Here is an 8669-nt window from a genome sequence, read left to right on the forward strand (position 1 = left end):
CGGATAAAAGCTGCAACGTGTCGTTCTTTGACTGAAAAACAAAAAAATTGTTGTGATATAAGAGGAATAAAACACTTCAGCGTGTGTCGCATCACATCAATCCGTCGCTGGTTATTTTCCTTTAACAGCACACCCCTGTCGTGGTTTTTTTTCTTTTTTTTTTAATATTCTTTAAAGTTGAGGATGACTTCATCATTCTTTAGTTTAAATAGTCATTTAAAACCAGGCCGAAAGACATTTTAAAGGTGCATTAGGTAAAATTAGTCGATTTTTTTTTCAAGATTACATCTCTAACAACAAATACAACAATTCCAACAGTTTACTATTATTTATTTATTTATTTTAAAGCTTAATACCCCCCACTCCTGCCCCATGCTCACACTCTCTGCCCCCAGGATCTGCAGTGTGGCTATAAAATGATTGACAGGAGGCGCATCCAAACACAAACCAGCTTTCCGGAAGTCAGTTTTGTAAACGCGTTTTCTCAGCCACTTAGTGCACTTGTCCTGAGATCCTGTCTTCAACTAATATTTTCTATCATATCCTAAATATCTTCCGGGTTATTTGTACAAGTACGAGATTGAAAAAAAATCGACTATTGCACCTTTAAACATGCAATAACAAACCGAATTCAGAAAGAAAACAACTCCAGAGAAAAGTCAGCTGATTCTCTACTAAAGCTTTTAGCATGCTAATCCTACAAACAATGCTAATCCTATAAAACCTTTCAGAAGTTACCTGCAAAACAGCTTCTCCTTACGATTTACACAACATCAGCAACATGCTGCTCTTAGAAACTGTAAAGTTCTACATTTTATTTCAACAGTTGGTCATCTGACAAACTCCGTTTCCAACAGATTAACACATAACAAAGGCGAAGGCAGAAACTTTAATACGGAAGTGCCGACATTTCAAAATAAAAGATTCAAACAAAAAAATTCTTATAATGGTCTGTTCATTCATATTGTAATCTAATAATATTACTTATTTATTATTTATTTATAATAAAGTATAATATTGTAATTTACTATAACATTTTATGCTCTTTATGCTTTTATCTGTTTTACATTAAGGCCAGGAATTACAGGAAAAATGATGATTTCATTCATTTATTCATCTTCAGTAAGCAGCATATCGTAATCAGGGTGATATAAAGGTATAAAGTTCATCAGTCTGGAACACAAGGTGGGAATACATCATAGATGAGATGCCAGTCCATTACAGAATACCACACACACGCAGAGTCACCAATCCAGCATGTTGTGGGGAGGTAGGAGGAAACCGAAGAACCCTGAGCGTTCTCCAGGGAGAACGTGTGAAACTCCACACAGTTCAGGGTCGAACCAGGGACCTGGGAGCTGTGATCTGTGAGGTGTCTGTGAAGTCTCAGAAGTCTGTGATTACTTTCATTTTTATGTAAAGTTTAAAAAGCATTTTTAAATCTTTCTATATTAAATTTTATACAACAGCTCATTCCGGGCCACTCATCTCACTGATCAAGCGATGTTCCATTCCAAGAGTGCTGATATTTAATATCTAACAGCATTAAGACATTTCACTGTGTGTGTCTCTCCACTCGTCTGTGTTCGCTGCAAAAAAAATTACAAAAAAGTTCTAGCAAACGTTCTTTACACCGAAACGGTTACTACACTTACTACAAGCGGTCGGTCAGGCTGTGCGTTGGCACGGCAACACACAGCGCTCGTTCCAGCTGTGCGAAAATAAGTTGTGTCGAAGATGTCAGTTACTCGATATTAATTTCTTGTTTATAGAACTGTTGTATAAAAGCAATATCAAACTCGCAATCGTGCTTTTGTACTGAATATTCAACACAACATCTAATGTCATTTAATATATCATTATGTTTTAGGAAATAAGTTTTCAACTGCATACTTAATATCACACGAGCAAGAATGTCGCACGGCTGTGGGTCGGCTGTAGGCAGGAGGCCGCAGGTAATCGTAATGATATTCAGTACAACAGCACTCTTACTCGTGCGATATTGCCTAATTATATCGTTGAAAAGCTTATTTCTTAAAACATAATAATTTATTTAATGACATTAAATGACAATGATTCACTGTTTTGGGGATTCTGTCTGTTAGATGCTTCCAGTAAGTCGGTCTTTAGGGTTTTTAACCCTTCAGAAAGAGGTACAGTGGCACAGTTTCACACACAACCACAAATTCAAAAACTCACTTACACTTATACGGTCAGTCTATAAAAGTTGTTACTATGGAAACGTATTAATATAAACATTGCACCCAGATTTTGTCAGAGCTGCTGTTAGAGAAAATGAATCAACATCTCAATCCTGTCTAATCACAATAGACAATTCTGTGGTAAATTTTAATTAAAAAAAATTGATAAAATGCTGTATGAAGTCTGATTGTGTGTGTGATCACTATAAAACAACAACAGCAACAACAACAAGCACATTCTAGGAGAAATTAAAAATTCTGATTAAAAATTGCTCAGGTAATTTTTTTAAATAGATTTATTTAATACAAAAAAAAAATTAAAACAGCCTACTGATGTATATTTGCAACAGGTTTCTTTAATTGTGATAGAAGTAAAAGAAGTTCTTCACCAACATACAACTCTTGTGTGAAAGGACTCTTATTTTAAAAAAATGTGGCTCTGGTTCCGCCTTTAGGTTTATGGGCTTCATCTGATTCATCAGTAAAAACTGCGCTAGAAGTTATAGTATAACTTTATAATGTACAGCTCTGTGCTGCAAAAGTCTTAAGAACCTTACATTTCTGTAGAGAGTGAATTCAGGTAAATTGGGATCTCAGGTGAACTGATCAGTTAAACTTTCCAATTATAACGTGACTGAATTCGTATGACGTCATACAAGGGGGTGTGGCCAGCGTCAAACAGGAAGTTAACCCCAAAATTCCTGGAGAAGGAAAAATGACATGCTTTAACTGTTCATTTTTTAACTGTATGACATTTTTTAAATGACATGCTTTAACTGTTCACTTTTTAACTGTAAAAGTGTCAAGAGTAATGAATTTCACACACACATATATATATATATATATATATATATATATATATATATATATATACACACACACACATTTATTATATATATATATATATATATATATATATATATATATATATATATATATATATATATACACACACACATACACACATATATAGATTATATATATGTGTGTGTGTGTGTCTGTTACTGTAACTAATTACTATCTCAGATTACCAGATGCTTCAGATTAACTGGGAGAGACTTAAAACACAGAAAGTGGAGAAAGGAAAGGTGATATAATGAACGAATGAAACACCCCACAACTATGTTTACATGAAACACTGGTAGATTTGTGTGCATTAAATTGTGTTTTAATGATCAGAGGTAAATTAAGGTTAAGAATAGACTGGAAATTACAGAACATTGCTTACTGACCTGCTACTGAATATACAGAGATTTACACTTAGTGTCCTGTGCTCATTTCATTTTACAGATTGATGATGAGTTTTTTTTTTTAATCCTGACTTGCTACTGCAGGAAATAAATGATAAATTTGCCTTACCTTATCTTTTAGTGGTGTATTTTTAATGTGTTTTTTTTTAACACATTAAATCTTCAGTTCATACTGAAATTCAGCTTGAATTTGGAAAATATTGGAGATTATTGCTGTAAAAAATTAATTATAGAATGTTTATACAATATAAGAATATATTGATGAAGATTTGTTCATGTCTTGTTATTAAAATTTGATTTGCTGATACCATGAATAAATACATTACAAATAAACAATGTTTCAGAGATGTAACTGAGGATGGAAGAAAAGGCCTAAACCATCCATCCATCCATCCATTTTCTGTACCGCTGATCCTACACAGGGCCGCAGGAAGCCAGGAGCCTATCCCAGGGGACTCGGGGCACAAAGCTGGAGACACCCTGGATGGGGTGCCAGTCCATCGCAGGGCACAATCACACACACACACACACACACACACACACACACACTCCCATTCACACACTACAGACAATTCAGAAATGCCAATCAGCCTACAGTGCGTGTCTTTGGACTCCGTGCACACGGGGTGGAGGCGGGATTCGAACTCCCAACCCTGGAGGTTTTTAGAATATGATTTTTCCAACACATGTAACCAGTCAACATCTTGAAGTCCACTTCTTAAGGATTTCAGAAATGTTTCAAAAAAGTGTGTTGGGGATTTTTTGTTTCATTAGTGGCAAAAAAGCTTAGACAAGCTGAGACTTCAAAAACTGTCCCAATATATTTTTTTAAGCAACTTATGATCTGATTTCATTTTACTAGCTGTTTTACTCTTTGTCATTCATCATGGTAATTATCTGATACAATATTCATTATTTTTGAAGGCATCTTTGCTTTACAGACTTTAGAAGTAACTCAGAGATCTACACAGTACCCTACTATATGTATACTGTACATATGGAATTGGTAAAACAGAGATTTATGCAAATTATTATAATATTGATGTTATCATAAAAGGTGAAATACACACAAAGATGCTCTGTAACATCCCACATGTGATACTACATACTGTAGGCCTGTACTGTTTGAGCTTTATGGCTGCAGTTCAGTGTTTGTCCACTATAGAGAGGTATAACACTCCATTCAGCTTTGGTTTAGCAGCTCGTTTATTTTATGAGACTTCTTGTTCTCAGTGACAGTAATTTTACTTCATTCAATATTTTTTATAACACTGAAGATCATTATGAACAACATTTTATAATAGTTGTTTTAGTCCAACACCAATTTATTAGAAACTTTTACTGAACTACATTAAAACAGAAGTTGTTTATTTTCTAAGACATGTCTCATTGATGCAAAAACAACCATAAACTATGTCACATTGAGTCTAACTACAATTTTAAATGAAACTATTAAAAGTGCTACAGTTTTGAATACTCTGAAAAGAGTCACTGGTTGCAAAAAGTTTAAGAATCCCTTGTCTATTTTTCACAATAAATTGTTTCAGATCCGCATACAAAATATATTATAAACATGTATGTACATATTATATATGTATACACTGATCAGCCATAGCATTAAAACCACCATTGCCTAATATTGTGTAGGTCCCCCTTGTGCCACCAAAACAGCACTGACCCGTCGAGGCATGGACTCCACAAGACCTCTGAAGGTGTGCTGTGGTATCTGGCACCAAGACGTTAACAGCAGATCCTTTATGTCCTGTAAGTTGTGAGGTGGGGCCTCCATGGATCGGACTTTTTGTCTAGCACATCCCACAGATGCTTGTTTGGATTGAGATCTGGGGAATTTGGAGGCCAAGTCACCACCTTGAACTTTGTTTGTTTGTTCCTCAAACCATTCCTGAACAGTTTTTGCAGTGTGGCAGGGCGCATTATCCTGCTGAAAGAGGCCACTTCCATTACGGAATACATTTACCATGTAGGGGTGTACTTGGTCTACAACAATGTTTAGGCAGGTGGTACGTGTCAAAGTAACATCCACATGAATGCCAGGGCCCAAAATTTCCCAGCAGAACATTGCCCAGAGCATCACACTGCCTCCGCCAGCTTGCCTTATTCCCATAGTGCGTCTTGGTGCCATCTCTTCCCCAGATAAGTGATGTACATGCACCCGGCCGTCCACATGATGTAAAAGAAAAGATGATTCATCAGACCAGGCCACCTTCTTCCATTGCTCCATGGTCCAGGTCTGATGCTCACGTGCCCATTGTAGGCGCTTTCGGTGGTGGACAGGGGTCAGCATGGGCACTCTGACCGGTCTGCAGCTACGCAGCTCCATACACAGCAAGCTGCGATGCGCTGTGTGTTCTGACACCTTTCTATCATAGCCAGCATTAACTTTTTCACAAGTTTGTGCTACAGTAGCTCTTCTTTGGGATTGGACCAGACGGGCTAGCCTTCGCTCCCCACACACATCAGTGGGCCCTGGCCCCCATGATCCTGTCGCTGGTTCACTGATTGTCCTTCCTTGGACCAATTTTGGTAGGTACTAACCACTGCATACCGGGAACACCCCACAAGACCCACCATTTTGGAGATGCTCTGATCCAGTCGTCTAGCCATCACAATTTGGCCCTCATCAAAGTCACTCAGATCCTTACACTTGCTCATTTTTCCTGCTTCCAACACATCAACTTTGAGAACTGACTGTTCACTTGCTGCCTAATATAGGTGACAGGTGCCATTGTAACAAGATAATCAATGATATTCACGTCACCTGTCAGTTGTTTTTATGTTATGGTTGTTTGGTGTATAATATATTGTATAGACAGTTTTTAAAAGTGATCATTTCATTTATTTAAGGAAAGAGGTTATGCGACACCTATGTCACCCATATGAAAAAGTAACTGCCCCCTCAAACACTCCACTAACTGCAGATCAGTCTTTCACATCAATGTGGAGGAATTTTGGACCACTCTAATTTACAGAAATGCTTTAATGCAGCCATGTTCCAAGCCTTCCAAAAAATTTCACTTTCACTTATCAGTCCACAGAACATTATCCCAGAAAGTTTGGGGGTTATAAGAGTGTTTTTGGCAAACGTGAGACAAGCCTTTATGTTCTTCTTGGTTAGCAGAGGTTTTCACTTTGCAACTGTCCCATGGATACCGTTTTTTTGTCCAGTCTTTCTCTAAATGTGGATTCATGAACACTGACCTTATCTGAGGCGAGCGAGATCTGCAGTTCCATAGATGTTCGTCTGGGTTCTTTGCTGACTTCCTGGATAAGTCGTTGATGTGCTCTTGGAGGAATTTTCATAGACCAGACACTTCTGCGAGCATTCGCCACTGTTTTAGGTTTTCTCCGTTTGGAGATAATGGCTCTCACTGTGATTCACTGGAGTCCCAGAGCCTTAGAAATGATTTTGTAACCCTTTCCAGACTGATAGAACTTTCTTTCTCATCTCTTCCTGAATTTCTTTTGACTGCAGTGCAGTGTGCTAAACTTCTAGTCTACTTCACATTGCTGGAAAGCTTCTATTAAAGTGATAGATTAAACAGGGCAGGCAGTAATCAAGCCTGTGCGTGTCTTTTCAAATTGAACCCAATTATCAATTCAATTTGAATAATTGGTTGATTGAGTAACTAAGGGAGCAATTACTTTTCACAAAGGGCCAGTTGATGCTGAAGAAATATTTTTCCTTCAGTAAATATAGTGATCACTTAAAAACTGTATTTTGTCTTATACAAAATGTTGTTCAGGGATTTGAAACAATTATCTGTGACAAATATGTAAAAATAGAAGAAATCAAAAAGGGGCAAATACTTTTTCATGGCACTATAAATGTAACCTAGCTGTCTGCGCAATGCTATATTTTGATTGTGATGAATGAGCTTCTTGTTGCTGCTCTCTGCAAAGTGTTATGGAGTGTGACTCCTTTGTGAGTGTCATATTTCCCCCAAAGCATGATGAATGGAGTCTGCCACCTCATTTCTGCTGATTCGATACTACAGCTTTGACTAACTATTAGCAACTGAAGCTGCATTTTAATGCTAGTGATTCATTATGACCATTTAAATGTTTTCATTTTGTCTAAAGTGAAGGAATTTGCCAGGAAAGGGCACATGCATGTTTTTAGTAGACTGATCTGGATCTTAAAAAGATATTTTTTGCCTCTGCCACTAGGTGGGAGAGATACTATATTTTTGAGTTGCTCATGCATCCATTCATCCATCCATGTCTGTCTGAGGGTCTCATTAGCACGATATCTCAAAAACAAGTGGTTGTAGGATTTATATGAAATTATCAGTGTAACCAGCAAATTGATTAGATTTTGGAATTGATCCAAACAGGATCAAGGTCACAGCAAGGTCAAATGTCTGAAATAGTTTAGCTTTCTTCCTGTTTGTAGAATATTTTAAGGGTATTTGATGCATACAAATTAGTAACAAGAAGGACTAGACTTGGTGGTGGTGAAGCTATCCCTTTCAACGCCAGTGGTGTCAAGTTCTACTTATTTCATTTTCATTTTCATATATTTCACTGATATTTTTCCCTATTATTTTTTCTTTTTTGCTTTCTAACATCTGAATCAGCTCACCAAAGAATACTAGATAAATTTTGTTGATCAGGATGCCAAAAAGCACTAACAGTGACTGCTTAGTTTCGGCTTGAAGGTTTATCTCTGAACACTAGACTCAACTGAGCAGTTATTATTATAATGTCTCAATACATTTTCCTATTGGAAATAAGTTTTAAAACATTTTAAAATCTTAGGTCTGGGAATCCATTGCTCTTCATAACCGGTTTCAGTAATCCAACATATCTGGTTTAACTTATTAGTTGTTCTTTATAACCCAAGTCAGGTGCCTTAACGCAGCAAAATGGACAGAGAATGGATTCCACCGCTAATAATGTTTATGCAGTGCTTTAATGTCCATGAAATAACCACGATTTCTTTTAACTAAGTTTTTTAGGGGGTGGTTAGTATCATTTAGCATAGCAGGTAATTATTAAGCCCTTCATGATGACTTTGGACATATGGATAAAACACGAAGTGCCCAAGAATTAGTCTGAGTATTTTCCACAGATGCAAAAATGCCCAAGATTCCAAAAAGGTCAACTCATTTATTAATCTTCAGTACCCACTTTATCCAGTAGCTCCAGAGCGTGTACTGGGAAAACTTGGAAAAAGCACAAATACACCCATTAGAGA

General features: G+C 36.9%; 1 protein-coding gene across 5 annotated transcripts in view; it reads right to left on the bottom strand.

Moving 5' to 3' along the window:
* snx14 (sorting nexin 14) overlaps nucleotides 1-892 on the bottom strand; it is a 32393-nt gene extending 31501 nt beyond the window's left edge. For all 5 annotated transcript variants that reach the window (XM_034302195.2, XM_034302194.2, XM_026918375.3 and 2 more), the window contains exon 1: nucleotides 739-892. The gene's annotated coding sequence lies outside the window, so the exon portion shown is untranslated. The remainder of the gene's footprint in view (nucleotides 1-738) is intronic.
* Nucleotides 893-8669: the final 7777 nt, after the last annotated feature.

Source organism: Pangasianodon hypophthalmus, chromosome 30, assembly GCF_027358585.1.
Source record: "Pangasianodon hypophthalmus isolate fPanHyp1 chromosome 30, fPanHyp1.pri, whole genome shotgun sequence".
In the NCBI taxonomy this organism is placed as follows: Eukaryota; Metazoa; Chordata; class Actinopteri; order Siluriformes; family Pangasiidae; genus Pangasianodon; species Pangasianodon hypophthalmus.